Below are 27,644 nucleotides of genomic sequence, written 5' to 3' on the forward strand. Positions count from 1 at the left end.
AAAAAAAAAGTGTTCTAATGCTTTTCAGCTGATGTTTCAGGTGATCTTCGGAGCCTGAATGCTGTACTCCTGAAGCAATTTTCTACAGCATGGATTCATTTGGACCCAGATTCAGAAAAATATTTAAGGATGTGGGCAAGTATATACATAACTGGTGAGTATCTAATAACAGTTTTAAATGTGAGTGTGTTAAGAATTATTATTATTATTATTATTTTTAAATAAAACTCATTTTACTTATCTGGGAGGGATTTTATGCTTAGCACTGTAAAGATATTAGAAAGTTCTGTCAGTCATTTTCAGACTTGTTTCTGAATCCTTAATTAGTTGCTCTGTCACATTGCTATGTCAAAAACTCCAGACTTCATCAAATCAAAAGAATCTATGCTTACATTTGGACTGTGTCAAAGAATCAGACTAGTAATTTAATATTGCAAAGACTCTGAACAACTCTTGCTACCCACCCAGGCAATGCCTTGCACAAACAAGAGATGTTATTTCTAAAAAAGACATCAATCAATAAAGCAACTTCTGTGACTTAATTTATTTATTTAATCAAAATACTAGAAAAAATTAAAAAAGGAAACAAAAATAAATAAGAAAACAAGAATACTATTTTAGCATAGAGAAGCAAGTAGTCAGTATTTGAGCAATCATATATGCAATTGTAATAAAATAAGATAAACTGATACTTTCAAGCTAAGTGCAGTACAGACAAGTAAGGACAAAAGATCTGAAAGGACTTAGTTATGTGGGGAAAAAAAGAAAAATGAAAAGGAGATAGATGAAACAAATACAACTAGTATCAATCCTCAGGTGCGTGAGCAAACAAACAATATAAAATCTCATAGCTATATAATGTGTGATAATGCCAGACTGTATTGAGATGTAGCCCCCCCACACATATGCAGTTAAAATTCAAAACATAATTTCAGTAATGCTACCAACTCACATTGCTTCCTCAATGAAGATCACCAGTACTGTTATTTCTTTCTAAATCAATTACTTGGATTCTTTCAGGACCTACTTTTGGAAGTGAGCCTCCATCCTTATTGAATGATTGTTTGATAAATGCTTCCTTTCTGAGCACAATCTACTATTTTACTTGTAAGGCACAAGTCAAATGACATAAGTTGCCATTAATTTTGTGGGACAAGTTATTTCTACTGAGTTTGAATTTTAGCTGTTACAGGAGACATTTTATATTCTATTGTCTATTGTTTGGCACTTCTCAGTGTCAATGCTGCTGATAGAGTTGGCCTTTAAAGTTTCGGGATATTTATAACTTTCTTTAAGAGATGGTAATTCTGAGAAGTTTCCCTTACATTAAAGTTCAAACCACTTACTTTTGCTGCTTGGCCCTTATTTGATCAGAACAGGATATTTGTACTTTACAGTGGTTGTTTCTTCAGCATTTACTTGTCCTTGTATGAGAATAAACACTAAAAGTACAGTTCATATTGTTAGTAGAGAGTGTAGAGGGTGCACAGCTGTCAAATTTGTTAAATATATCATATCTGGGAGTTTTGGCAGTATGGACGGATGTAAAGATTTGGATATAGTTAAATATTTCATTTCTGCAGAGGGGATCAGCATGAGAATGCACAAACCATCTTTGAAAATCATAGGAGTTTCAGCCAGATATCTTAGGAGTCTCTAATCAATCAGAAGTAACAGTCTTTCCAAGTGGAATCAGAGGAAATAGAGGGGATAACTGAGAAAATCACTGAGAATGAAAGAAAGTAGTTTTAATTTCAACATGATTAAGGAGTAAAGTCAGAGAATTGTCCATAATAAAACAGTCCAAGTAATAAGCTATGAAAACAATCTTCACAGCAGCTTTCTGTGTACAGCAGAGCCCTGTTGTACATGGAAGAGTACAAACAGGGTGAGAGAGACTGTATTATATCCTATCCTTTTGAACTAATCTAGCCTTAAGAACTGACTAATATGTCAGCCTTAGAAGGATGACAATACTTTGATGATTGCATTATAACTTATTAAATGGTGTGAGAAAGGCACTTCTGTGTTTCTACTGTTGAAAATTAATTTCTGTGCCTGTTGCTTCTTTCAGGTATCACTTAATAAGACACAAGCTTCTAAGGACAATTCACATATAATTTATGAATATGTGAAGTTGGAGAGTTCTTAACCACATTACCATATAGCATTATTCAGAAAGGATTATCGTACAGAAAGTACATCTTTCAACTTCCATTGGTTCATTTTACCAGAAGTGAGTGATCAGGATTTAATTTTAATGGTGGTTTAACACAGAACATAATCCTACTTACACAATTTACCTATTGCTATACTTTCTAGCAGTGTCTCTAATTGCCTGAAAAAAGAAGGTTAATATCTAAGAAAATAAAAACTTTCTCAATTTTTTTTTTTTTTTTTGTAAGCAAAAAAATGGCAGCCTTACCCCCAGCATTTACTGTTTTCCCTTCATGTAATGGAATCTGAAAAATGCCATGGATACACAGAGGACAGTTAATATGGATCTTGAATTCAGAATACCTGACCCGTCTCTGGTTTTGTAGATTCTGTTAGTACGACAAAGTTAGCAAGACATTTGGCTGCATGTTCTTAAAGTTAAATATCACATTTATGTGAAAAAACATTGCTACATTTTTTAGTAGTATTTTTAAGAGCTTCTTGGATTCTAAAAGTCTGTTTCTGTTAGGAACATTTTCAAAACAGGGATACATACCTGTTAGGATGTGTGCAGGCCTTTCTAAACTTATGAAGCCTGGCTTCCTTAATTTGTGATCCTGCAAGCAATCAGAAAGCTATTTAAAAGTGATGATGACTTGAAAGTAGAAAATAAAGACCTGAAGTATGATGCTAAAGCTGATACTAATTCAGTTGTGCAAAATAAAAGTCTTGCAATTATGTGCTGTGTATATCCTTTGGCTGATGATTAAGTATGGGCCTGCAATCATTTTTCACTTTTACTTTACATATCTGTAGACCTATGACTCAGCCTTATGATATACGGTGGGGTTATCATTGCTAGTTTACATTTCAGGAAGCAGTAACAATCAGCTCTTAAACGTGTTCATCTATATCTTTTTTTTCATTTAAATGTTAATTATTCAGAAAAATCCATGGGACAACTTCCTTGGTGGCTTCACAGACAGTATTTCTGCACAGATTATCTGTGATTGATGCTCATTTTCGAACTTTCATAGAAAAGGAAACTACTAAATTACTGCAGTACTGTGCTCATTTTTTACTTCATATTTTCTTAGGTAATTTTCTTCAAGATTCCAGGCACAATTAGTATTTGCGCAGTCTCCTAATATTCTGTAGATGACATTTAGCTTTAATATATGCTTCATCCTTTCTCAGGAACTAATCTGTGCAACTGGTGATGCCATAGACTGAACTTCTAAAAGCTTCATTACAGACATTCTCAAAGATATACTGTAGTAATATTAGAAAAATGTGTCTCTCTTTCAAATTTTTACTAACTTGTTTTATTATTTTTTTACTTAATTTTTGCATGTGTGTTTTTGTTTCTTTTCCATCTTTATGGTACTGTGTAATACACAGACATAAATCTGCTTTGAAGGGAACCTACTATTCATCAGAGACTGAAGATACTGTTGAAAAATCAAAGGGGTTGGTTGGTGTTCTAAAAAATGACAAAACGCTTTATTTCAAAGCTCTCTCTAAAATGCAGTAGGACAGTTGAACATCTAACCTGCTTATTTAAGTATGTAATTGGCAACTGTAAAAACTGTTTCATCACATCCTCATTGATGAGGGGGGTACACTCTCCTTGGTCTGTCTTTTCCTGACTATGTACCTGTAGAACCCATTCTTGTTGTTTTTCATATCCCTTGCCAAGTTCAGCTCCATCTCTGCCTTGGCTTTCATGATCTTATCTCTAAGCATGTGAACAATGTACTTTTATTCTTCTTAGTCTACATACCCTCCTTCCATTTCCTGTACATTTCCCTCTTTTCTCTCAGTTTAAGCTGCGCTCTCCACGTTACCTATCAACAGACACATGAAGCATAACACCATCTATCTGGATAGTCAGCAAAGTCTGATGATATACCTGCATTTTAGTCTGCTACTTGCTCTTGAAATATAATTTTAAAGAACTGTGAGACACTTTCATTGATCTGTTGTAGTAATTTCATGTAAATGGTAAAACATTAAAACATCTTTGGAAAGTTCTTCAATAAAACAGCTTCAGTGGCTTCATGACAAACTAAAAATAAGGAAGTAGAGCAGCATTACATTAAACAATAATTACTATATTTTCCAAACAATTTTTCCATAGGAAAGTGTACATAAGTGAAGTACTAGGAAGATACCTTAGGTCCAGGGTGAAGAATTGGAATTTGATGTTATTTGCGGATATAAAAATCTATGTCAGGACTCTAAAGAATTTTGGAAGGGTTGAATCCCACGGACAAACAGAAAATAAAGAAGTGCACTTCAGGAAACTTGTTAACAAAGGACCACGGTGGTATCAGACTGCAAATACTCCTATGCACCAGTGTGAACAATGTTAAGGCATAAAATAATAAAATATATATATATATATATAATATATATATATATATATTCGCCTATACACAGTAGGCGAATTATGCTTACGTTATAACATTGAAACATACCAACGTGAAAGCAATTAGGAAAGAAATACACTTGTTTTTCAGGAAAATATACAACACTTGCTGTACCAGAGTCTTACATGTGCAGCTATCTTCACCCAATTACACTGCAACACTTCACCCAATTACAAGCTTCTGGAGACAACATAAAATAAAATAATAAAATAAAATAAAATAAAATAAAATAAAATAAAATAAAATAAAATAAAATAAAATAAAATAAAATAAAATAAAATAAAATAAAATAAATACTGTCTGCTGTTAATCCCGCTGGCTGAGAAAATGTAAGTGCAATGAGAATTTTTTTTGGTTGTACACTCTGATTTTTTATTTTTTTATCCGATAGGTATAGTTCATTAAATCTTAATGGCTTCAGAAAATAAATGATTCTTTTCTTTTGCATTAAGAATGCTCAAAATATCAGAGCAGGAGTACAATTTCAAGTACTAGTTATTACTACCTTCTTCTTTTCCTATCACCAAATTCCTGCACTTTTTTCAGTTTTCCTACCAGATAATACTTCTTCCTTATATTTCTACAGTGAAATCTGACTCTTTAACTATTTTTCATTCAAGAGTAAAATGAATTATCTATTCATACTTATGATTTTTTCCTTTGGTGTCTAACTCACTAACACTTCTCATTGTCACTTTCCTCTCTCCTTATTCTATTCATGGTTATTGTTCTATCTTTTATTCTTCTGAACATTTTTTTCTCATATCCTACCACTTGCTCTGCCTGTCATTCATCATTCAACAAGAGTATAAGAATGGCTGTAATAGATGATGCTAAAGATCCACTTAAGTTAGTGCTGAACAGAGGGCAACTCAAATACTTAGTGTTATTTCTCATGATGTTACCCCAAATTCAGTACCTTTTAAGCTGAAAGGCTAGAGCTAGTGGTTAGTATCCATAAGCTAGAAGCTGTGTCCTTTCACAGAAAGACTTCAGCACTTCTCAAAGACTGTCCAAAATTAAATAGGTGAATAAAACTCTGAACTATAGCTCTGTGGAAAGAAATTCGGGGGCGTTTGTTGATGGCAAGATGAATGAGTCACTAGTGTGTTCTGGCAGCAAAGAGGGCCAACTGTACCCTGGGGTTCATCAAACACAGCACTTTCAGGTGAGTGAGGGAAAGACTTGTCTTGTTCTGCTCTTGCTGGTACAGCCTCACCTCAAGCACCACATACAATTCTGGGCAACACAGTCTAAGAGGGACCTAGAAGTACTAGAGAGCATCTGAAGGTGGGCTATGAATATAATGAAGGGTCTAGGGGACAAAATGTTTGGAAGAAGATGAAGTCCCTTGGCTTGTTCAGCCCAGAGAAGAGGATGCTGTGGGAAGGCCTCATGGTAGCCTATAGCTTCTCTCAAGGAGAGCGAAGGGAAAGCTGTGATCTCTCCTCTGTGATGACAGTGACAGGACCTAAGGGAATGGCTAGGAGCTGCATCAGGGGAGAAACAGGTCAGTTGAGGAAGCTGTAGACTGCAATGACGTCTCACCTCAGCCTCCTATTCACTAAAATTCCTTTAGGTAGAAATCTTCAGTTTTGTATCATAGCAACAGTGATTAGACTTTGTAGTCTTAATAAAGCCAACACAACAGTTAGTTATACTTCTAATGAACTGTCAAATAGTGCAACTGAAATTATTTTATTTGTGATCTCTAAGTGCTGGGAGTGAAACTAATGAACGAGCCTCTGAAAGGCAAGCTTCACTGTGAAGTTAATCTGTATGATATATATGGGCATTCCAACTCTGTGTTGTTGTTACCTGGGAACATTTCTCATTCACCACCAGGCAGGAGCATGTATACAGAAATAACAAAAATAACAGCTGGAGTGAATTCATGTTCATACTACCATACCAGAGTGTAATATGTTTGCCTTGACATTTCTAGGTTGTATTAGAAAAATGTGCCTGCACTCTTGATGATAATTGAACCAAGGCTGTCTTTCAGTACTGCTTCTGGTTTCATACTTGGTTTCATACTTGAGTAATACATGCCAAGTTGCTGAAGCCTTATCTTTTAAAAATTAGAAAATATTTTTACTTGTCATCAGCATCTCTCAGATTTCAGACTCTCACATCTTTTCCTCAGCATCCTTATGAGACTACTTGTGAAAGGCAGTTAGCTACAATTAACAGCCTAAGATGCTCTAGTGGCTGAATTACTGATGATACAGGATTGCTCTTGTGATCATTTTGTTTATTAAATGTCAGCTGCTACTTCTATAATGAGATGAACTTAACTTGGTAGCTGCAGTGAGTCTCAGGTAATGCTGTACATGGAAGTATGCCTGTGAACACATAAGCAAAAAGACTTGCAGAGTCACAGAACAAACACATAGCACAGCGTTGTGTTGCTTCAAGTGAGGCTATTTTTCCTTTAACACGATGGCAATGAAAAACTTTGCTCTTGCATAAGTTGTCAGAGAACAGGAAACATCTCAGAGCTAACTCTGCTGATGTGAAGACTGTTTTTCCAGTGTTAGAGAGCACTGAAACTTGACAAAAACTGAGTGTTGGGGAGAGCTGGCTATTTACAGTCCTTGTCCAGGTGTATTTTGATTTTCTGGAAAGTTTGTGGTTTCTGCATGTTTTCACTATCTACAGGAAAAGCAAAACTAATTCTGCTTAATACTAGATGGCAGCTCAACAAGTTTACTTGTAGAATATTTCAGTAGCTAAACTTAATATCATATCTTACTCCAGAATAGTTCCTACCTTACAAGGACTATTTGTGCCTCTGAAGGCAACACAAACTGCATAGGGCTGACACAGAGAGCAACAGAAGAAGCACTCATTTCATTTGTTGAAGCATTGGGCATCCATCCAATAAATTTGGGGCAAACAAGTCTATTTAGAAGTCCTTTCTCCTCAAAAGACATAAAAGATTTAAGTGCTAGAGCACCTATAATATTAAAAAGTTTAAATCACAAATAATGAGTTAATGTCAGAAATCTGTCTGTGTAAGCAGAAGTATTATTTTGACTTTCAAGTATACAACAGGCTATAGATATTTAAAAATGAAACAAACAAACAAACAAACAAAAAACCCACAAATGTCCTCAAACACATAGATATTCTCTAATGTGTTTATTTCCTTGTTTTTCACCGTTATGTATTTTCAGTTCTTATTTTATTTCACTGCTGACAATATATGTTAGATATTACCTTTAGGAAAAGATAAAGTAACTGAAATGCTATTAATACTGAACAGTAGTTTGAATCTTAGACATTATTTGTATGTTTTTGACCAGCCATTGTCCTTTAATATAGAAATAAGTCTAAGGGGAAGAACTGAGGAAGAAATTGCACACTATTTCTACCCTGTTGCAAAGTATTGAAGTATGTAGCTATATAAGTCTTCATCTAAGCTCAAAAAGCAGCATTTATCAGTAAGAAAAAATAAATTTTATGTCCCTTGCTGCCTTCTTTTGCGCGCAGTAGTCTATTCTCAGCCAAATGTGTCAATTTATAGTACAGGGTTACTATGTTGCTGGTGCCAGCAGTCTGCTTGTGGCAGGAGAATTGGAAGCACATCAGGAGGTGGATTTGAGCTGGAGGGCTCTGCCAGCCCAGGCCAGACCATTGCCACACTCAAGCTGGTGACAAGTATTTCTAAATCCTGACATTGGCTTCAGTTTATGCCCATGTAGGGAGCCTACAGGCTGCTTCTTTCGTAAGCCAAAGAGAAAGGCGCAACAGAAGCAGGAGAATTAGCATTGGTACAAAGGCTCCAAAAGGGAGAACTATTCTTTTTTAAGACTTAAGGGATCACTGAATTGTGCTTTTTTCTTTGTGCTCATTTTCTACTTTAAATGGGATTTCTAAGGTATTTGTTTATGTAATCCTAGCTCAATTCTCTGTTACAGTGGTTTCCTGACATGTTAAGCAAAAAAATCAGTTCATCTTCTAACATAACGTTTATCTGGGAATATTTTACTGCTGAAGGGCAGATGCAATAGTTACCTGTACTTCTCAAACAACAATTTAAGTAGCAATACTGCCCTTTAAAGAACATTCACTGGTTTAACGCTATGAACATGCAAACGACTGTATATACTTTTTTTCGTAAAATACTTCTCCTGGCAGCAAACCACCTTCCTTACCCTTAAACTCTACTTGTTTTATTGCTTGTTAGTTTGGTTTATAGAAGCTTATATGACATTTTTATTGCTTTATGGTTTTGTTGCAGTTTCTAATTGTGATATTATGTGCCAGGTCACTTGGCAAGAAGTACCTGTATTGCCATTTTACAATACACATTCTTGTGGAACAAAATCTCTGAGGAAAAAAATAGTCCTAAATGAAAAACAAAACAAAGCAAAACAAACAAACAAACAAAAAAGCAAAAGGAAAAAACACAAGAGAAACAAACAAACAAACAAACGAGCTGGTAACCTCTTTTAGACTGAAAACATAAGGTTGAAGGACATGAGCTCAATTTCCACTAACTTCCCTTTTGTCTTTTGAACTGGGAGAGTCTTGCAGTTAAAATTTGTAGCAATTAAAGATTTATTTTTATATACAAGAATCCCCTGAAACGTACATCTAGCTCTGAATCAGAAATTGCTCTTACACACTGAAGGCTGTAGCAGTAGATACAGACACTTTGTATTATTGCTGCAGATAGCTCAGATGTGCTTTTTTGATATTTTTTAATTTTTATTTTTTTTTCTCCTTATTATACTTTTAAAGTTAAGAGACACAAGGCAGTAAGACTTTAAAATCTAGTTAAAATCTTGAATTTCTAGAACAATCATATTCTTAATCATATTCTCTGTCCATGTTGGAAGTAAAGGAATATACTCAAATCAAAGAGATTGCAATGCATTAATTATTAATCTCATTCCATTACCTTCAAATGTTGATTAACTTCAACAAGACTACACTTAGCTCTCTATTTGTGGATTAAAATCTGTATTTGTGTAACAGAATCATTATCCCCAGACTGGAATTAGGCACTGGAATGCACTGCCCAGGGAGGTGGTGGAGTCACTGTCTATGGGAGTGTTCAAGAAACTTTTGGATGTTGTGTTGGGGGATATGATTTAACTGGGAAGTATTGGTGATGGTTGGACTGGATGATCTTCTAGGTCTTTTCCAACCTTGATAATTCTATGATTCTGTGAAACTGCTACCAAATCACCTACTAATTTTGCCTTGGCAATAAAGGTAATGAATTACATATTGACCAGCAGAGGAAAGAATTTAACTTTACTTTACAGGCATTGGGTCAGAAAAAGTAGGTTAAAAACCATAGCCAAATAATGACATCCCATAGTTTTACTTTTGTTCCTGTTTCTGGACTCTTCTTTCTCCCACCCTTTGACTACATCTTCATATTTATGCTAAAACTGTGCTTAGCCAGTGTGTCAAAATGTGTATTGTAGTTGCCACAAACTATGCTTCCCATAACTTGTTTCATTTTGAATACTGTTACAGTTTGAAACATGTCTTAGATCTGCTGTCAGAGACACATGCTTAACTCATTTAAATGAGTGGTCTAATCTACCACAAATGTTAAATCTGTGAACCTTTTTAATCCTCAAGTTCTGGCACAAATTCTCATTTTGCTTCCACAACTGACTTGATTTCCTTTTGCAAATCGTAACATCTTTTTAGAACTAGCCACCTTTCATCAGAAAAGTAAATTAGCATCCATACATTTCAGGAACTCCTGGAATTGGCAGTGATTCAATCCATTGGAGTTCATGAAATTCATAGCTTTGAAGGTGATTTGTACAACATCATCCGGTTTTAATTTAGGTGTATGATGTAGTGATATTTCATCAAACATGACTTGCTAGTGGCAATTGGATTGAATTCTATTAATTTATAAGTCCCACCATTTTTTAACCAATCATCACTAGGACATCCTCAGTAGCTATACTAGATAAGCTGGCAAAAGTTAAAGAAAACTGATTTAATGTAGTTTTTAATAGTAAAAATCAAGAAATTTAGTTGTGTCTTTTAATGGCACCAAAGAAGCCATTTCTTGAGACATAAAAGAGATCTTGAGATCGTATTTATTATCAGTGCCTCTAATAAAAATGGCAAGCATAACCATATCATACTAATTAACATTAGTAATTTCTCTGTCACCAAAGCATTCAGTTTGAAATTAGCAGCTTTACACTCCAAATTTCCTTTGACATTTTGATTCCTTTGACATTGACAAATTTCCTTTTGATTTACCTGATTATTCAGTTTTCATGGTTAGAGTCTAGTGAGACATACTGATTTAAAAAAATTCTCTTGTTATCATCACATGCCTTCCATAAGTTGCTTAACAAGCTCACCTTCAGTAAATGACTGATTTTTTTAAAATCAGATTTATTACTACATAATTAGCTTTTATAATAGAGTCCATTTTTTTTGAAACATAAATTTATTTATTTATTTATTTATTTTGAAGTGACAAATTTTCTTCATTTTCACTATTTTATTTTACAAAGTATTTCTTGACATATATTGGATTTGGCAGCAAGTTTTTGCATGTAATGTCTTTTCAATTTGTGTTTCTGAAAACTGACATAATTTCCTTATGTACTAAGTACAGTGTCATAAAATTTGCCTCTACAAAAAAGTAATCATCCATCCATGTTTTTTATTTATTTTTATCAAATACTCCTTCTTCATCCATGATTTTTCTCTTTTTTTTGGTTCTGTTTTCTTTTGAGGTGACATTAGGTAAGTCAGAATGTTCTTATCAGTATTCACTGCACTTTACTCATCAAGCAGCACAAGTTCATGCAACATATAATACACTTGGAGTTCAGTTTGACTGAAAACATGGCAGGAGGTGCATTTATCACTGCACTGTGCTTTCCTCCTTGTCCTGGTTTCAACTGAGACAGTGTTAATAGCACAGTGATGTTTTGTTGTGGCTGAATGATGAGTGCACACACATGGCCAGGCCAAGCTGCTCATCAGGGGAAGAGTCATTGCCTTTATAGCATGGCGCATGGAGTGGCCAGTGGACAGGCCATTCCAGACCACTGGAGGCTGGCAGGCCACAGTTTGATACGTCACTTTATAGGGAATGTGGAGGATAATTAAGAATAGCAAGAGAGACCAACCAAGTCATAAATAGAAGTATTTTACTCCTTCTTGAGGCTGCCTTCCATGTGCATAGCCGAATCATAACACTCATTGCCACTCAACACAACACATCAAAACTGAAAAGAGAAAGTGACACTAAACACTAAACATGCAGTTTCTATACGGTTTTATAAGTATGTTCCAATATTTGTAGATAAGTGTGCTCTGAACAACTTTGTTTTCTTGTTCAAACTCACCTTATGCCATATGGTACATAAGTATCTTGTGTTTTTTCCTAATCAGTGATCAATGGAAAATTCATTATTCTTTTGGATGATATTATAATTTGATCTTCATCATCCAGAACAGATCTAGGATAGCTATTTTAAGAAGAAATAAGTCACTTGATTCCTATTATTTTGGAAGTACTACAGCCTCCAGCATACATAAATATCTATTTTTTATCCAGAAAACAAAAGTAGGTCAAGTAGCCTTTTTTTAATGCAGGCAGCATCAAGTAGTTCAGACTCGGGTGAGGGTTTGGCTGACACTTGTCTCTCTCAAGGCTTTAAGTGAAAGCCAATTTAGTTTTGTTGACACTGTTTTTCTCACATTCTTGTAATACCTTCTCATTAATGAATGCACTTATTCTTCCTGTAGAAAAATACATAATGCCTAGAAAAGCTCTCTTTATCTGGGATGTGTTGCTGACATAACTATGATAATGTTCCAAGGGATTTGCATACTTTAGGGACATAACGGTTTGGCATTTCATTCCAGGCAGAGATTTTTCACTGGGATCAGAGTCAATATACTGCCTGATCTGTGGTTTGCTTGCTGATTGCTTAAAAGGCTTCATTGCATCTGACTCTCTGGTCAGCTGCTTTTGGCCAGGCACATACTGAGGAGACCTCTACTCATGCATTCAGCTGTTCATAGGGCTGCACTACAAAGGTCCAACAGCAGTGACTTTTTCCTTTCTTAGGCTGCTTTTGGTCAAAATTCTGCAGGGTAAAAAAGAAAAAAGAAAGTCTTTCATTGTGTTGGTAAAAACCAGAAAATATTTCTCTTTTCTTTTTATTTTGAGGTGCATTTTTCTATACTTGTAATAGTTTTTTAAGGTAGCAGTTAAGAGTCTGACAATTTTAATTATACCTCATGGAGAAACTTGGAAACTCACATTTTGCCCAAAATAAACTTATTCTAAAGACAATCTGTTTTTTCTTTAAAAGCCCAATTGTGGTGGAAATGTCATGAAATTCTGCTTGGTTGTCAAGATGTCAATCTCACATCACAAATATGAGATCACAGTTAGGCAGCATCCAGAATAAACAACCAGTTCAGGCTAACGTGTTCCAAACCAAGCTAATCTTGAACTTTAATGCTGTAACATTTTTTGGAAGGGTGATATATAATAAGAAATAAATGGATTGTATTACATTGCCAATACTGTATACTGTAATCCATAGCTACTGTAAGCACTCCCATATGACACTGTACTATAAATACACTAGAACTATTTTTTATTGTTTGAATGTTTCTTTTGAAAAAGGGGAATAAAAAAACCAAGAGATTCTTCTTCTCTTAAGTTCATTTTTATATTACAAAGTATCCTAAAAGAAAAGAAATTTGTTTTGAACTTATTTTGTACACATGGCAATTAAAAAAATCCTCAGTCCATTTGCTGCTGGGACATTTCCAGCCTTTGGTGATACTGTTGGAAATGGGAAAGTATAAAATGGAAGCTTCTGTACTAGCGACTCTACCACTTGACACAGAAATAAAAGCCTTTTACAGGGAATCCATTTGTATTCACTTTGGATTTCAAAATTATTTCCATCCACTGACAGCTTTGGAATCTGTGTACTTGCAAATGCAAGATGTGCAGATGTGAGGAGAGACTGCCAAGAGTCTGGAAAAGCAGCAGAAGCTGGTGTTGTCTGGTTTGATCAGGAAGGGGTTGACAGTCAAACAGTGAAAAGATCCATTTTGTGTGACAAGAAATATTTCCATATATAGTGCACTGATACGTGTGATCTTTATTCTTCTTGAAACTTGAACACAAGTATGCCCATGAGGATCTGTCTGTCTGTTTAAAATGGAAAGACACACTGGGCTGGAAGATCAGCAAAGAAGATGTCAAGGGAACTGGAATAATAATTTTGTTGATGTTGGAATTATTGCTTTGTTTCTTCACTCATATTCCATTTGGTACAAATACAATGACTTTTTAACTATGGAAAGTAGAGAACTAATCTGTTTGGAAAGTATTTAGCATAGTGGGGAGACGTCTCAGTTAAGATCCAGTGAAAAACTGGAATTCATAGTTGCATACGAAGTTCAACAGAAATGCATAAATATAGGAAATATTTGCCAATAAGTAGTTCAACCTACTTTTGCTAAATAAGAATACCGAAAATAGGTAAGCTCAGTCTTTTTTCCTGTAGTCTTATAGGTAAATATAACTGATCATGAAACTCTGAAAGAACTCAAATTTTCAATAGCTGTTAATTTGATTTTGTGAGCTGAAGCTTTCTTCAGAGCTTTTTTAGCTCTCTGTGTGCAAATGAGTCTACCTATAAAATGGGAAAGCTGAAAAACAGACTTGTCTTTTTACTCTCAGTGGTACTTAGCATGCATTTGATTGATAGATTAGTGAGAATATGAGAACAATACAGTTAATTGCCATAATACCTAATGTAAGTTAGCTATGTACAGTGACTCATCAGCCAATAATTGCAGGACACACTGCTACTGGCATGCAAAATTTTTGAGGGGACCTATGCCTAACAGGAGCTTACGCATTTGATACCCCACAGCACTTCTTCTGTAAGCTGAAGCTACCAATCCTAAAAGGCAAAATGTGGCCCAAGTAGAACAGGAAGTGGATAATCTGGAGAAGGAAAAGGATGGAATCTGTTGAGTTCTGGCACTAAGAAGGTGGATCCTGCTCCACCTGAGAAGGAAATGGGTTTGCTTTATAGGACAGCATTTGAGCCAACTGATCCTGAGCCAAGCAGAAGCACCAGAAGGAAATGGTGACTGAGAGTAATTGGCAACTCCCTTTTGTGTGGGAGTGGGATAGGAGAATGGAGGAAGTGAATCAGACCTATCATCTAGAGAAGATTAGTACTTTCCAGGGGTTTAGATCCAGGATGCTGTGGAAAGACTGATAAGGACTGACTTACCTTCTGACGACACCAACTTCAGTCTCCAGAATATGAAGAAAAATCATAGATGATTTATAAACAAGAAATGTACAGCAACAACAACAACAAAATTGTGGGCTGAAGAAGAATAAACATATAGAAAAATTTTAAACCCTCATAGTTCTATTTGAATAGTACGTTCTCAAAATAATGCCATCATAAAGATATAATATACCATAACACCGATCAGAGCTGTTGAGAAGATTAACTGTGTAGCACATAAGATTTTTAAACAAAGCAATGCACACTATCAGAGTAAATTCTTTGGTATTCTGAGGATATGTGTACATACCAAATGAAAAAAATGAACATTCATATTTAATTCTTGTGTGTGTGTGTAAAAGTGATGTTAAATGATACATGCGACATTAATAATATAAGGTTACAGGATAAAAATTTTAGTGTATTAGTGCATACTCTTAAATAGCTAAATGGATACTAATGAAACAGCTTAGTTCTTGCCTGCAATGATCTATTCGGTATATGTACCTAAATTTCATTTACATCAATAGAGAGATCTGTTCTTGTTAGTTCTTGACCACATCATCTAAAAAATGAAGCATTTACTTTATGATGGTTGTTTAGATTTCTTCTCAGGAAATCTATGCCTGGGAATTGATGGCAGGATGGGAATGGCAGAAATAGGGGGTTCAGAATGGACATTAAGAATAATTTCTGTACCCTGAGTGTAGACAAAAACTGGAACAGGCTTCCTGAAGAGCTGATTGATGCTTCAAGCTTGTTCAAGACAGAAAAAGGGAAAGACAAAATCCTGGTAATGTTATTGTATTCACTGAACAACCTGAAGTTTTTTTCTCCTATTATCTCAGAGTGAGGTTTATAAGATACGTTTTTGAAACAGCATTTAAATTGAATACTGAATTTGAACTCAGGGTATTCTACGATTCTATGATATGTAAATACATACAGGTTTATGTTTACATACACAGATACACATACATAATTAATTATGTATAATATATATATGTGCAAAATAAGTTTATGAACAGATTCAGCAGCTAATATAAAACACATAATATACAGTTATTACTGTTTTCTTCAGAATATCTTTTTATCCCATAGCTTGTCACTATATAGTTACTACACTTGGTTTATTATTACGAATTTCCTTGGCAGGCATTACACATGATGTAAATACACATTTGTGAATGACATAATGATTCCTTATAGGTAAATTTGCTGTACCTGATGATTTATGTGTCTCCTGGTCTACCTGTGTGGTTGAGTTTGATGTGGAAGGTATTGAACTGTAAGCTGTTCAATGTAAAGACTTAGTATTACACAGTATCACAGTTTCGTGCGGGTTGGAAGGGACCTTAGAGATCATCAAGTCCAACCCCCGGGATTTGAGCCCCTGTGTAGCAGAGTGTCACTTCTACCACTTGCGCCACAGGGGGGATTCGAACCCGGGCCCTCCGGTGTTGCAACGAGGCATTCCTACCACTGTATTCATACAAACTGATGTTACATGATGGTAGAAATGGCTGTCCGGATCTGTTTATCCTATATCTTGTTGATACAGATAAGCAAGTTGTCTATATATCTGATATAGACATGGAGAATAACTGTCCCAGTGAAATTACACTTGAAATTGGAGGTGTAGGAAGTCAATATTTTAACATCGGTGAAAGAATGGAAGGAGTGAGTGACAAACATGTTATTTAAACTGTTAAAGATCCTGTAAATATAAAATTATTTGCCTGCAAAAAAAAACCCCAGAACAAGCACCAAATCCCTAAAGACACAAATGTAGAGAAAACATTGCCTTTTGAGATGGTGTAAGATAACTTTCCTCATATTCAAGGAAACAGATCTGTTATATCTGAATTTCCTCTGTGTTTAACTTTCCATTTTTAGAGTAGAACGATGTAATTTATCTGGTATTATTTTGTGATAATACCATTTCAGTACATATTTTCATCATCCATTACCATTTTAATCCTTTCAAATGTAAAATGTCTATATACACTGAGCACATTGTCTATAAACATTAGATTGAGGGACTTTTTCTTGGCAGCTGAAAATCAGAGAGAGATTACAGGAGTAGCCATACTGCTGGCAAACCACTCGCATTTGTCATCATCCTGGTCTGACTCTGCGGAGGAGAGTCTTGATACATACTTAATTAAGCTTCTTGTTCTTCCTGAAATGTAAGCTTAAGCTATAGGGAAAAGAAAGATGAAATGCATGCTGCCACTGAATTTAGCATAATGCATCTATGACTCTCATTCTTGGAAGAACTCCAGTTTTAAATAACTGACAACTGAAAAGAAGGGGAGGGAAGTTAAGGAGGAGTTTATTCTGTTTTCCAATAGGTTCTTTTATTTTGGAGAGATCTGGAATTATCAGCTATTGTAGATGATTATCATCTATGGAGAACTCTTTTGTGAGTATTCCAAGTATCACAGTATAACAAAATTACTAGAACTGAAACAAAAAATATGTAAAGATAAATAAATTTCTGTTCCTTTTAGTGTAAATGCAAGTATGATGTATTCTATTTTGAATTACCACCAAAAAGGCAACATATTTAATCTGAGTGTATGGACTAAATAGAACAAATATTATGCTAAAGTAGATATGTTGCCTATTGCATTTTTTCAATTCAACATCTTGAATTAAAAGTTTTAAAGAAATTTCTGAGCATTAAATTAATGTCTTGGCATATTTCTAATACATTTTCAAAAGTAATTTTCCAAAAATGGGAGTTATGAACCTGCTCTTCACCAGTATAGATCCTATACACTGAATAGAATCACAGAATCACAGAACCACAGAATCACAGAATTATCAAGGTTGGAAAAGACCTAGAAGATCATCTAGTCCAACTATTACCAATACTTCCCGGCTAAATCATATTCCTCAACACAACATCCAAACGTTTCTTGAACACTCCCATGGTCGGTGACTCCACCATGTCCCTGGGCAGTGCATTCCAATGCCTGACTACCCTTTCCGAGAAGTAATACTTCCTAATGTCCAGCCTGAATAAACACAAACTTGCTGTCATCCACTCTAGTATAAATTGTGGAATCTTGACCTTCATTTTGCACTTTGAAATTGGATATTCATTTTCATATATCTCAAAATGGATAATCTAAGTGGACCCCATGACATCTCCTGCCCATCTCCCTGATAGTAAGAACAAAATCACTGGTTTCTGGAAAGCATTCAGATGCTCACATTAGATTTACTAGTCTGAGCTTCTGACTGAGTAATGTATGGTTGAGTAGAGTGTGTCTTCAATTTGGGTTATTCTGTGGTTGATATTCCATTCCTTTACACCTTTGAAACCTCTGGTACGAAGCAGTGCAATCAGAATTGGTGTCAGAATCTTTTTTTTCCCTTCTCTTTTTCTGCCTAATTTTTGAATTATTATGAAGGTTTGACAAGTGCAAAATGCCTCACTACTCAGATGAAATTCATGTGTATATGCTCTTATTTAGATAGATGTGTTATTTATAACTGGGAAGCTGAATATATTTAGCTACAATAATTTGTTGTCTAACAGCGAAAACAATGGTTAATTTGTGTGCTCCCAGGGTTACCTTTAGAGAACAGGCATTTCATATCATTGACCAATATCACATCCAAATATGATAATACTTTATATAACTTATATAAAACACAACTTACTTGATTTTCAGCTGTGTGAGAAAGACAGGATTAACATTTGAGGATAGGTTTTGGAGGAAAAATAAGTGTGTGTATATACATGCTTGTGTGTAAATGTGTGTGTGATTTGATTTCTTAAAATAGCTTCTTTGATGTGTTGAACACCATATTATATGTACTATAAATAGCTTGGAAATAATGATACAACATTTATCGTCATAAAAGGCTATGAAAATTTACAACACACAAACCTGTGAAAGTAAATCATAGTTTAATTTATGGAATTATTATTATTTTAATATTAGGTATGTGTTTATTTAAATTTGATAAAGAATTATATATACATATAAACAATGTTATTTTTTGTTTGTCTGACCCTTTAAGGAAAAATATCTTCTATTGGAAAAGATTTCTCACATATCTAGAATAGTATGGGCAGACAGAGAAAGGCTGCAGAAAAGCCAATAGTTAATACGCATATTATGTGCATGCCAAATCTTTTTGCTGTACACAGAAGTGTGTTCAAAAATATCTAAACTCAGGTCCGAACCTTCAAAGAACTGAACAGCAGAGTGGGCTGTGTAATTTAACAAATCTTGATTCCGAATAGGAGTTTATGATTTTTAAACTTTTCTCTCAGAAAAACAACTAAAATGCCCAAAATTTTGCCAAGTGTCCAACTGATGTTTCTAGAAGAAATACACAATGAAACATTGTATTTTGTCAACAGATTTAGAGAAAGAGTTTAAATACTAAGCACGCCTTTAGAGTCTCTGCAGAGAGATGGTTTGTCTTGTGGCTGGCTATTGGCAAGGAGAATAATACAGATAAGAAAGATAAGTGAAAAAGGGAAAAGAACAAAGGAGAGAAAGTTCATCACTGCAGCAATCAGCCAGTTTTCTAGCTGCCATTCGTTGTTGTCTGACAGTATGTGAATAAACATTCTCTCAGCTCCTTAGATCAAATCAAATAACCTTTCTGCACTTCCTCTATGAGAGGTACTCTGCAACACTGTCATGGTAGTTACCAGAACAAAGCACTGTCAATTTCCAGCTTACATGAGGCTAATCTAATTGTTTAGAAATTGTTAATGTTAAATTGAAAGTGCATAAAAGCACTTGTTAAAAGGAAATAAGATAGGCACAAGTCAAGACAGAAGATTGCAGTTTTCATAGTCTCACAACTGCTTTTTATAACAAGTAAATGTTTATTAAATATATTCTTTAATTCAACTAACAAAACTACCATGTATTTTAGCACAATCATATAAAGTTCTTAGGATATTTTTTATTATTATTATTATTTTAATAAAGTATTTTTTCAAAGACTTCCAGTCACAGGAGCCACACATTTAAGAGAGTTATTTGTTATAGCATAGCCTTTCAGAGCAATCAGTTCAGTCAATGAAATCCCATTTATCACAGTTTTACATACATTAATTTTTCATAAGACTGTAGACTTAATACTGATATGATTACACACAGCTGGGAGTTGCTGCACACATGCCTAGAGGTATGAGGCCATGAGCAGAAGACAGCTGTTGACACAAACGATCAAGAACAAATTTAAAACTGAAGCAAAGATGTATCTGTAGTTACCAGGCTTTTTGTGATGTTTTTTGTCTCAACTTCATGAGATGCAATGAAAATATACTTTGGACAAGTGTGTAAATATGAAATTTTATTTTAAAATTTCTAGTGCTATCTAAACTGAAAGCTGGGTTTTAATTCCATTCAAGATCAAAATGCCTTTAAATTATCTTCCTTTTCTCTGTGATATGCTCATTTCCTGACATGTATTAGCATCAGCTTCAGAAGTGATCCTGAAAACTTTGGGGAAATCAGATATATGATGCAAAATATTAGGTTTTTATTGTAGGCACGGCATATTACATGTGACAGATTTTTTTTTTTTTCATTTGTTGTTACTTCTTTTTGTTTGTTTTTAATATACTGGTGTAGTTAAAATGAGTTAAGTGCTTCAAAATCAAGCCAGAAGTCTTTCTACCGAAATAGAAATTCTTAAAATCCCTTTATGGTTTCCTGTCAATGCACAATTGTGATGATATACTCACTTTCTGGTGTTAGTGGGAAGCACAGCCCTGTACAGTTTTTATTCAGGATTACTGCTCACTGCATTGAGTTCATTTACACTTAAGCATGTACCAATTAGTTTAGAAAGCACTACTGAACTGGGTACTTACCAAGCATATAAATTTTCAAAAAGTTTCATTAGTCTGGGAAGGAGAGAAAAAATTATACTCTATTTTCTGTGTTTACAGATGCTTGTAAACACAAGACTAACATTTAGATAATAAAGATTATACAAGTGACGTATGAATAAATGAAACATATACAAGAAGGTGAAGTACATATCATCCTATTACTTATGATGAATCAAAATTTTGTTCTGTTAGTTTATGTAATTATTATTATCTTACTCCAGATAACAATATCTAAGACTCATTCTTCTGCATAGGCCATGGAAATAATTAGGTAGACTTTAGATGAGATTCATCCCATCCTGATACAAGTGTTTGAGATATGCTGTTAGCAGGAGAATTAGTGGTTTTTACTGAATTGTTGCATGAGTTAGAGAGTGGAAGACTTTTTACATCTGTTCTTTGTAATTGCAGAAAGCAACTCATTTGGAAGTGGCAAGTGAGCTTTAATAATTACTGTTCAGACTAGTAATTATCAGTAATGTTGGCATCATTCAAGGAAGAAGGAAAATTGCTCAGTAGCTTCAGAAGAAGGAATGAACTTGGTCAAATAATTGGATAGCTGTCATAGAGCCTCATTTTTCTACAGACAAAATTCTTCAGTAGGCTCAAAGGGATTTAGATCTGCCATTAAGGACACATAACTAAAATTTTATTGTCACCCAGAATGACAGAAGACTGCTGACCAATGCTGTCTTTTCTCAGCCCTTCAATAATAAAGCATGCTTTTTGCTTCCATTTGAAAGTTTGTGTCAGTCTCTGTGATTTCATGCACCATAAGTTGAACTTACAAAATCCATAAAATCACAGAAGTTTTTTGTCTTCCTTTCCAGATACTTATGCATTTAGTTTGTGGGTGTGCATTTGCATTTCTGTTTTTTGTTTTGTAAAAACTGAGTTTGATATCCTTGCTTTTTCCATTTTCTTAAGATCTGCTAAAAAAAAACCATTCGTTTTTTAGTTCAAAATATATACTGCTAACAACACCATGAAATACATGAGTTCTGTGTTTTTGTTGTTATTGTTTAGTTTAGTTTAGCTTTGTTTTGTTTTCCCTTCAATTTGGGACAAAATTCTGTCACTGCATCACTGATTATTTCTTTTTCTAACTGAAAAATATATTATTCATAGTTATCTAGAATTTGCACAGTGATCACAGAGTTGGCAGTATATCTCCTTTCAGAATACTGGTTCAGAAGTATCCCATTTAATTTTTTTATAAGCATACTCCCTGTGGCACTGACATCAGCTTATACCATAGTTTGGTGATGAACCTTGGCTTAGTTTTACTAAGAAAATTAGTGCTAATTTCTGAAAAAGTTTTTGAATAAAAAATATGATGAAGGGGATAGAAGTGCAGTTGTTGAGACAGAATTAGCAACTCAAGGATTCACTGGGAGAAATACTGATGTAAAAATGTCTGTATATCCTGAGAAACTAAAAGAGGAGAATAAGGAGATCAGTTGTGTATATTCCCCCAATTGGCTTTACTTTGGGACACTGGAAAGGGGACTGGAAAGAGAAATCACATCTGTCTCAGTAATCTGAAAGAGATTTAAGCCTGAGAAGGTTCTACTTGACATCATCATATTTGGCCTTTTTGTTAGGCTCAACACTACCTGTATACTTTGTCCACTTTCTGTGACTAGTAGATGAGCTTTCATTGCTTTTACTGTCCTTCTGGAATGAAATAATTCATTTACTTTGCCCAGATATAAATGTATGAAAAAATCTTTACCATTCTATTAAGATATTCTAATGCTATGTTTTTAAAGTGTCATATCTGTGATTTCTTTCCAGAAGATGAAACAAGAAGATAATTCTTTAAACCCATTTATTTTCTAAACGACTTGCAGCAGATGCTCTACACTCCTTTCTATGCCTTATGTGCCTTGCAGCCTCTAGGAAAATATGATTGCTCTACCACCTTTCAACATTTTCTGCAGGTAAAGAGTATAATCTTTCTTCTAATTAATAGTGATGTATGATAACACATTAAGTAGATTTTGGGGGGGGTTGACACATTTAAACATAAAGTGCACTTAGAGTGTTCTCTGCTCCTGCTTAAATAAGGTCAGGTGGTTTTCCTAATCACTTCTATCAGTTATTATAACTTTCAAAAACTGCTTCTGTCTAGTGGAGTTAGGGAAGTAATATCTGCAAAGTCTAACTTATTCTCTAATATTTATCTTGCTTCTAGCAATTAAAAATTTATTGTGTTTTGCTTAAGATACATCACTTTAAGCTGAACATGAGACTGATCTATTTAATATTACTATAGTGTTGATGTGGCCTTTAGGCACCTCTCCTGCTCAGGGTTCTTCCATGATCTATTTGCACAGACTAGATAAATACTGAGGCAAAAATGACGTTTATCTTTTTTCTTTTTTAACCCCGTAAAAATGAACCCCTGAGATTCACAGAAGGAAACTGAATGTGTAATTAGTATTTGCAGGCATTTTTCAAATTACTTGTATTTAAAATAATTTCAATATAAAACGAAACCTGTTTATTTTACAATGAATATAACACTGCTAACACTTTGTAGATAAATGACTGAAGTTATTTTGCAGGATTTTATTTGGTTTTAAATCACATCAACAGTAAATTTTGTTCTGGGCACACTCCAAACTCTGGCTGACTATTTCCAAACCCTGTAATCATCTCAGAACCACAAAATCATAGAATGGCCCAGGTTGGAAGAGACCTCAAGGATCATGAAACTCCAACCAACCCACCACAGGCAGGACCACCAACTTCCACATTTAATACTAGACCAGGCTGCCCAGGGTCCCATCCAACTTGGCCTGGGAAACCTCATTGGATGGGGCATCCACAACTTCTCCAGGCAGCTTGTTCCAGCACCTTATCACTCTCATAGCAAAGAACTTACCCCAGACATCCAACCTAAATCTTCCCTCCTTCAAATTAAAACAGTTCCCCCTTGTCCTGCTATTATCTGTCCTTTCAAAGAGTTGACTCCTCTCAGTTCACAGTCTCCTTTTAGGTATTGAAAGGCTGCAATGAGGTTACCCTGCAGCCTTCTTTTCTCCAGGCTGAACAAGCCCAACTTCCTCAGTCTGTCTTCATAGGGGAAGTGCTCCAGCCTTCTGATCATCTTTGCAATCCTCCTCTGGACCCTCTCCAACAGCTCCCTGTCTTTCTTGTATTGGGGACCCCAGACCTGTACACAGTACACCAGATGGGCCCTTGCAAGGGCAGAGCAGAGAGGGATGATCACCTCCCTGTCCCTGCTGGCCACCCCTCTTCTGATGGAGCCCAAGATACCATTTGCTTTCTGAGTTGCAAGAGCACACTACTGGCTCATGTTCAGGTTTCCATCCACCAACACCCCCAGGTCCTTCTCTGCAGAGCTCCCTCCCTAGAAGGGAAGATTACCCTAGAGGAACTGACTGTACTGAAGTGTCATTATCAAATCACCAGCACACCATATATTTCATAAACAAAGAGAAACTAGAAAAATATTTTGTCATAGAAACACCAAAGTAATTATGAATCCAAGTGAGATATTAGAGAAGATCTGTAAAATGTACCAAGTGTTCAGTTAGGCTCTGGTTTCTAACGGCATCTCTTCCACACTGCTCAAAGGTATAAAAAGTATATGGTTTTTGTTAGCTTAGTCAAACTATTCTAGGATTTTTACCATAACTTGCAAACCAGGAAAGTGAATGTCTTGTTTAGTCAATTTTAGTTCCAGACTGAACAAAAAGTAATATAGTACAGCTGAACCACAGTCACTGAATACATAACATTTAATCAATTCAGAATGGTTTTATTAAGTTATAAGTATTTCGATGCAGAATGTATCATAATAGTATTTTTGTTCTACATGAACTGTCTTCCTCTTTTCAGCATTTACAGTGTCAGCATCAATCACCAGTATCTTTAGAGATCAATGTGTGTGCTAACAGACCATCACTCTGGACACGTTATAACTCATCATCAAACACAGATTTCTCAGATCTTGCAGACAGAAGCCCTTTGATGACTGTAACAATTTTCTTTGGGTGATCTGGGGTAAGGTGACATCTGTACATTTTTACTGGTGCTAGGGATGTTTCTCCTGGAAACAAGTTTTTACTCTCCAGTACCCCAGACATCAAAAGAAAACCCAAGATTTATTCTAGAGTTTATGCTGTATTTTGCTTTCTTATTTTGAATTACACTGCTTGTCAGTAGAATTCATGATAATTTTTAATGAGTTTTTGAGTTAGATAGTTATAGATCAATTTGAAACTACAACACAACCTTCTGGAGTATTCATCAGCATTCTTTTCATAGTAAGTAAACTGAGGTTCTTGAGAACATTCCTAGGGGATGTTTGAAGGTTAAACATCAACCATTTTATCCTTAATTCACTTTAAAATGAATACAGTTGAAAAATGTACCAGTTTGTATTGTAATTTTAAGTTTAGAGCAAAACTGCATAATCTTAGGGGAAAAAAAAAAAAAAAGGTAGTGTGCTTTAAATTATATTTTTCTTACTTCATTTACTAACAGACTAAAAGTTTTTACTGCAGTATTGGGAATATTTGCAAATTATTTAATTTACAAAATAAAAAATAAAAATAAAAATAAAAGTTAGAAATCTGACATTTATAACCTGAGAAAGTTTTATAATTTTCTTTTGCCAGTGGGAAAGTTTGACAGGGAATCAAGCAGCATCTCTTCTTTGTAATATCTGCCATGTAAAAAACCTGCTTGTATAGAACTTTCTAGTTTAAATACTAAATGACTGAGAATAATATCTGTAAATCTGTTTTTTATTACTCCAGTCATATTCATTATTAGTAGTGTTCCAGAAAACAAATGTTTAATTGCAGAGCCTAGTTTATAAGATAATTGTGTTGTTTTTTTTATATATTTGTGCTGTTAAAATACCAATATATTAAGTAAAGTGAGATAGAAATCAAGGATTTTCTGGGTAATTTCCTCAAATACCTGATTTATTTTGACCAGGCAAAAGACTGATGTGACTTCACCGACTTCAAAATAGCAACAGAAGCTACTCAGGTGTTATAACATTTTTTTTCTTCAACTGCTAAAATGTTATGCATATTCCATTGAAAATAAAGAGAAGCAATTATAAAGGAGAAGTTATTAATTGAATATTTTATTTTCTTCTCAGTTGAAAAACAGATTAACAGTAAATGATTTAAAGGTAGATTACAGAATTTAGACTTTACAGTCTTAGATTTTACAGTTTCCTGTTTCCTGTTAACGTTACATACAGAAGGAGGCCAGCTCAGGCAAAAACATTGTTTGGAAGATACACAGCAGTCTGTTTTAAGGAGACAGTGTTGACAGTATAACCTAATATGTATTCTAAGGAATTATTTTCTTTTTATATTTTTTTTTCTTTCTTTTCTTTCTTTCTTTCTTTCTTTCTTTCTTTTTTTTTTTCTTTCTTTTTTTTTTTTTTTTTTTTTTTTTTAAAGGAACAGCCCAATTACACCAAAAAAAAAAAAAAAAAAAAAAAAAAGGATTACAGTATATTCTGCCAGCGAGCTGAATATACACACACATCTATAACTTCTTTGTATGCACAGCTGCAACATTAAGTTTCAGTTCGTAGTGGCTCTAGCATAAGAGCAGGTAGCTGACACTTCAAAACATTTACAGATTTACAAATAGTACCTGAAAATTTCATTCAAGAGCCTTTAAGTTTTCCCTACTGGATCTATATCTAAATAAAAAATATTTTAATATATTTATATTTATATTTATATTTATATTTATATTTATATTTATATTTATATTTATATTTATATTTATATTTATATTTATATTTATATTTATATTTATTTGTGAGGGCTGCTCCAAAAGCAGTGCCTCCTACCTTATTTTGTTGGTCCACAACATCAGAGGCAGATATTAGTGGTATGATAGTTGAGCCTTCCTGCCAATATTTTTTTTTCCATTCTGTTGCTGTGTGACAGACAGCAGCAGAGGGGCAGTCTGTAAAGAAACCTGCTTTAGTAAGAAAGTGGACTAGTTGACTTCTGGAAGTCTCTCCTAACCCCTGTGATTCTGTGATATATATATATATATATGTAAACAATACAGATAAAGAAATATATATATATATGTTCGTCTTGCATTCATCTCTTTTTTTTTTTTTTTTTTAATAGGTCCAGATTCTGCTTTTTTAGGTCCGGATTCTGCTGCAGTACTACTAAAGGATGTACAAGATAAAGAGATAAAGCTGTTCCTCACCATTCTCCACAACACCACCATGTGGAATGGAGAGAGAGCTTTTGTTAGATGTGCTGAGAATAATTCTGCACTAGCAATGGAAGAAGAACAGATGAATTAATTCCTCCCTACTTCTGATGATGAAAAATGATATCTTGAAAGTTACATGCAGTTTCCCCTTTGGAATATGAATTTTGGAGATTGCAGTTCCAGTGAGTCAGAAAGCATGACCAACGTCAAAATGGTACTTCACAACAATATCTCCAAGTCTGCATGTCTCTGGCACAAAGCACCAGAGGAGACTCAAGGTTGACCCCTAGGGTTCTGGTGTTTAGCTTCTTACTAGTTTAAACCTCAAAGCTCCATAAATCTAGAAGGCTAAAAAGAGAATTATCCTTGATATAGCAATGCTTAAAAGGATTCCTTTGAGCTAAGCCGCCAACTTTATGTATGGAAAACAGGAAAGTCATCATTTTTTGAGAAAGTAATAGGATACCACCTCTGATTCTTGGATAAAAAAAAGCATTAGTGAATAGGTACTTCCTTGTGGCACTCTTTATTCTATTTTTTCAAAGAATTACTTTAAAATTAAATGTTAATAAATAATAAATGTGTATAAAAGTCTCCAGCTATATTTCAGTGTCTGCTGATTCTAGTTCTGAACATTGTGTTAACCTG

General features: G+C 34.5%; 2 long non-coding RNA genes across 8 annotated transcripts in view; one reads left to right on the forward strand and one right to left on the reverse strand.

Moving 5' to 3' along the window:
* Nucleotides 1-4,381, reverse strand: part of LOC146761107 (uncharacterized) — a 38,030-nt gene extending 33,649 nt beyond the window's left edge. For all 7 annotated transcript variants that reach the window (XR_014945408.1, XR_014945405.1, XR_014945406.1 and 4 more), the window contains exons 1-2: nucleotides 4,332-4,381; nucleotides 2,714-2,774 (exon numbers count right to left, since the gene is read on the reverse strand). This is a non-coding gene — a long non-coding RNA (uncharacterized LOC146761107). The remainder of the gene's footprint in view (nucleotides 1-2,713; nucleotides 2,775-4,331) is intronic.
* LOC146761108 (uncharacterized) lies at nucleotides 1-27,644 on the forward strand. Its single transcript, XR_014945409.1, has 3 exons — nucleotides 1-154; nucleotides 22,551-22,696; nucleotides 26,903-27,644. It is a non-coding gene; the product is annotated as an uncharacterized LOC146761108 (long non-coding RNA).

Source organism: Coturnix japonica, chromosome 4 (assembly GCF_054131305.1).
Source record: "Coturnix japonica strain WE chromosome 4, WE-NBRP24, whole genome shotgun sequence".
Lineage (NCBI taxonomy): Eukaryota > Metazoa > Chordata > Aves > Galliformes > Phasianidae > Coturnix > Coturnix japonica.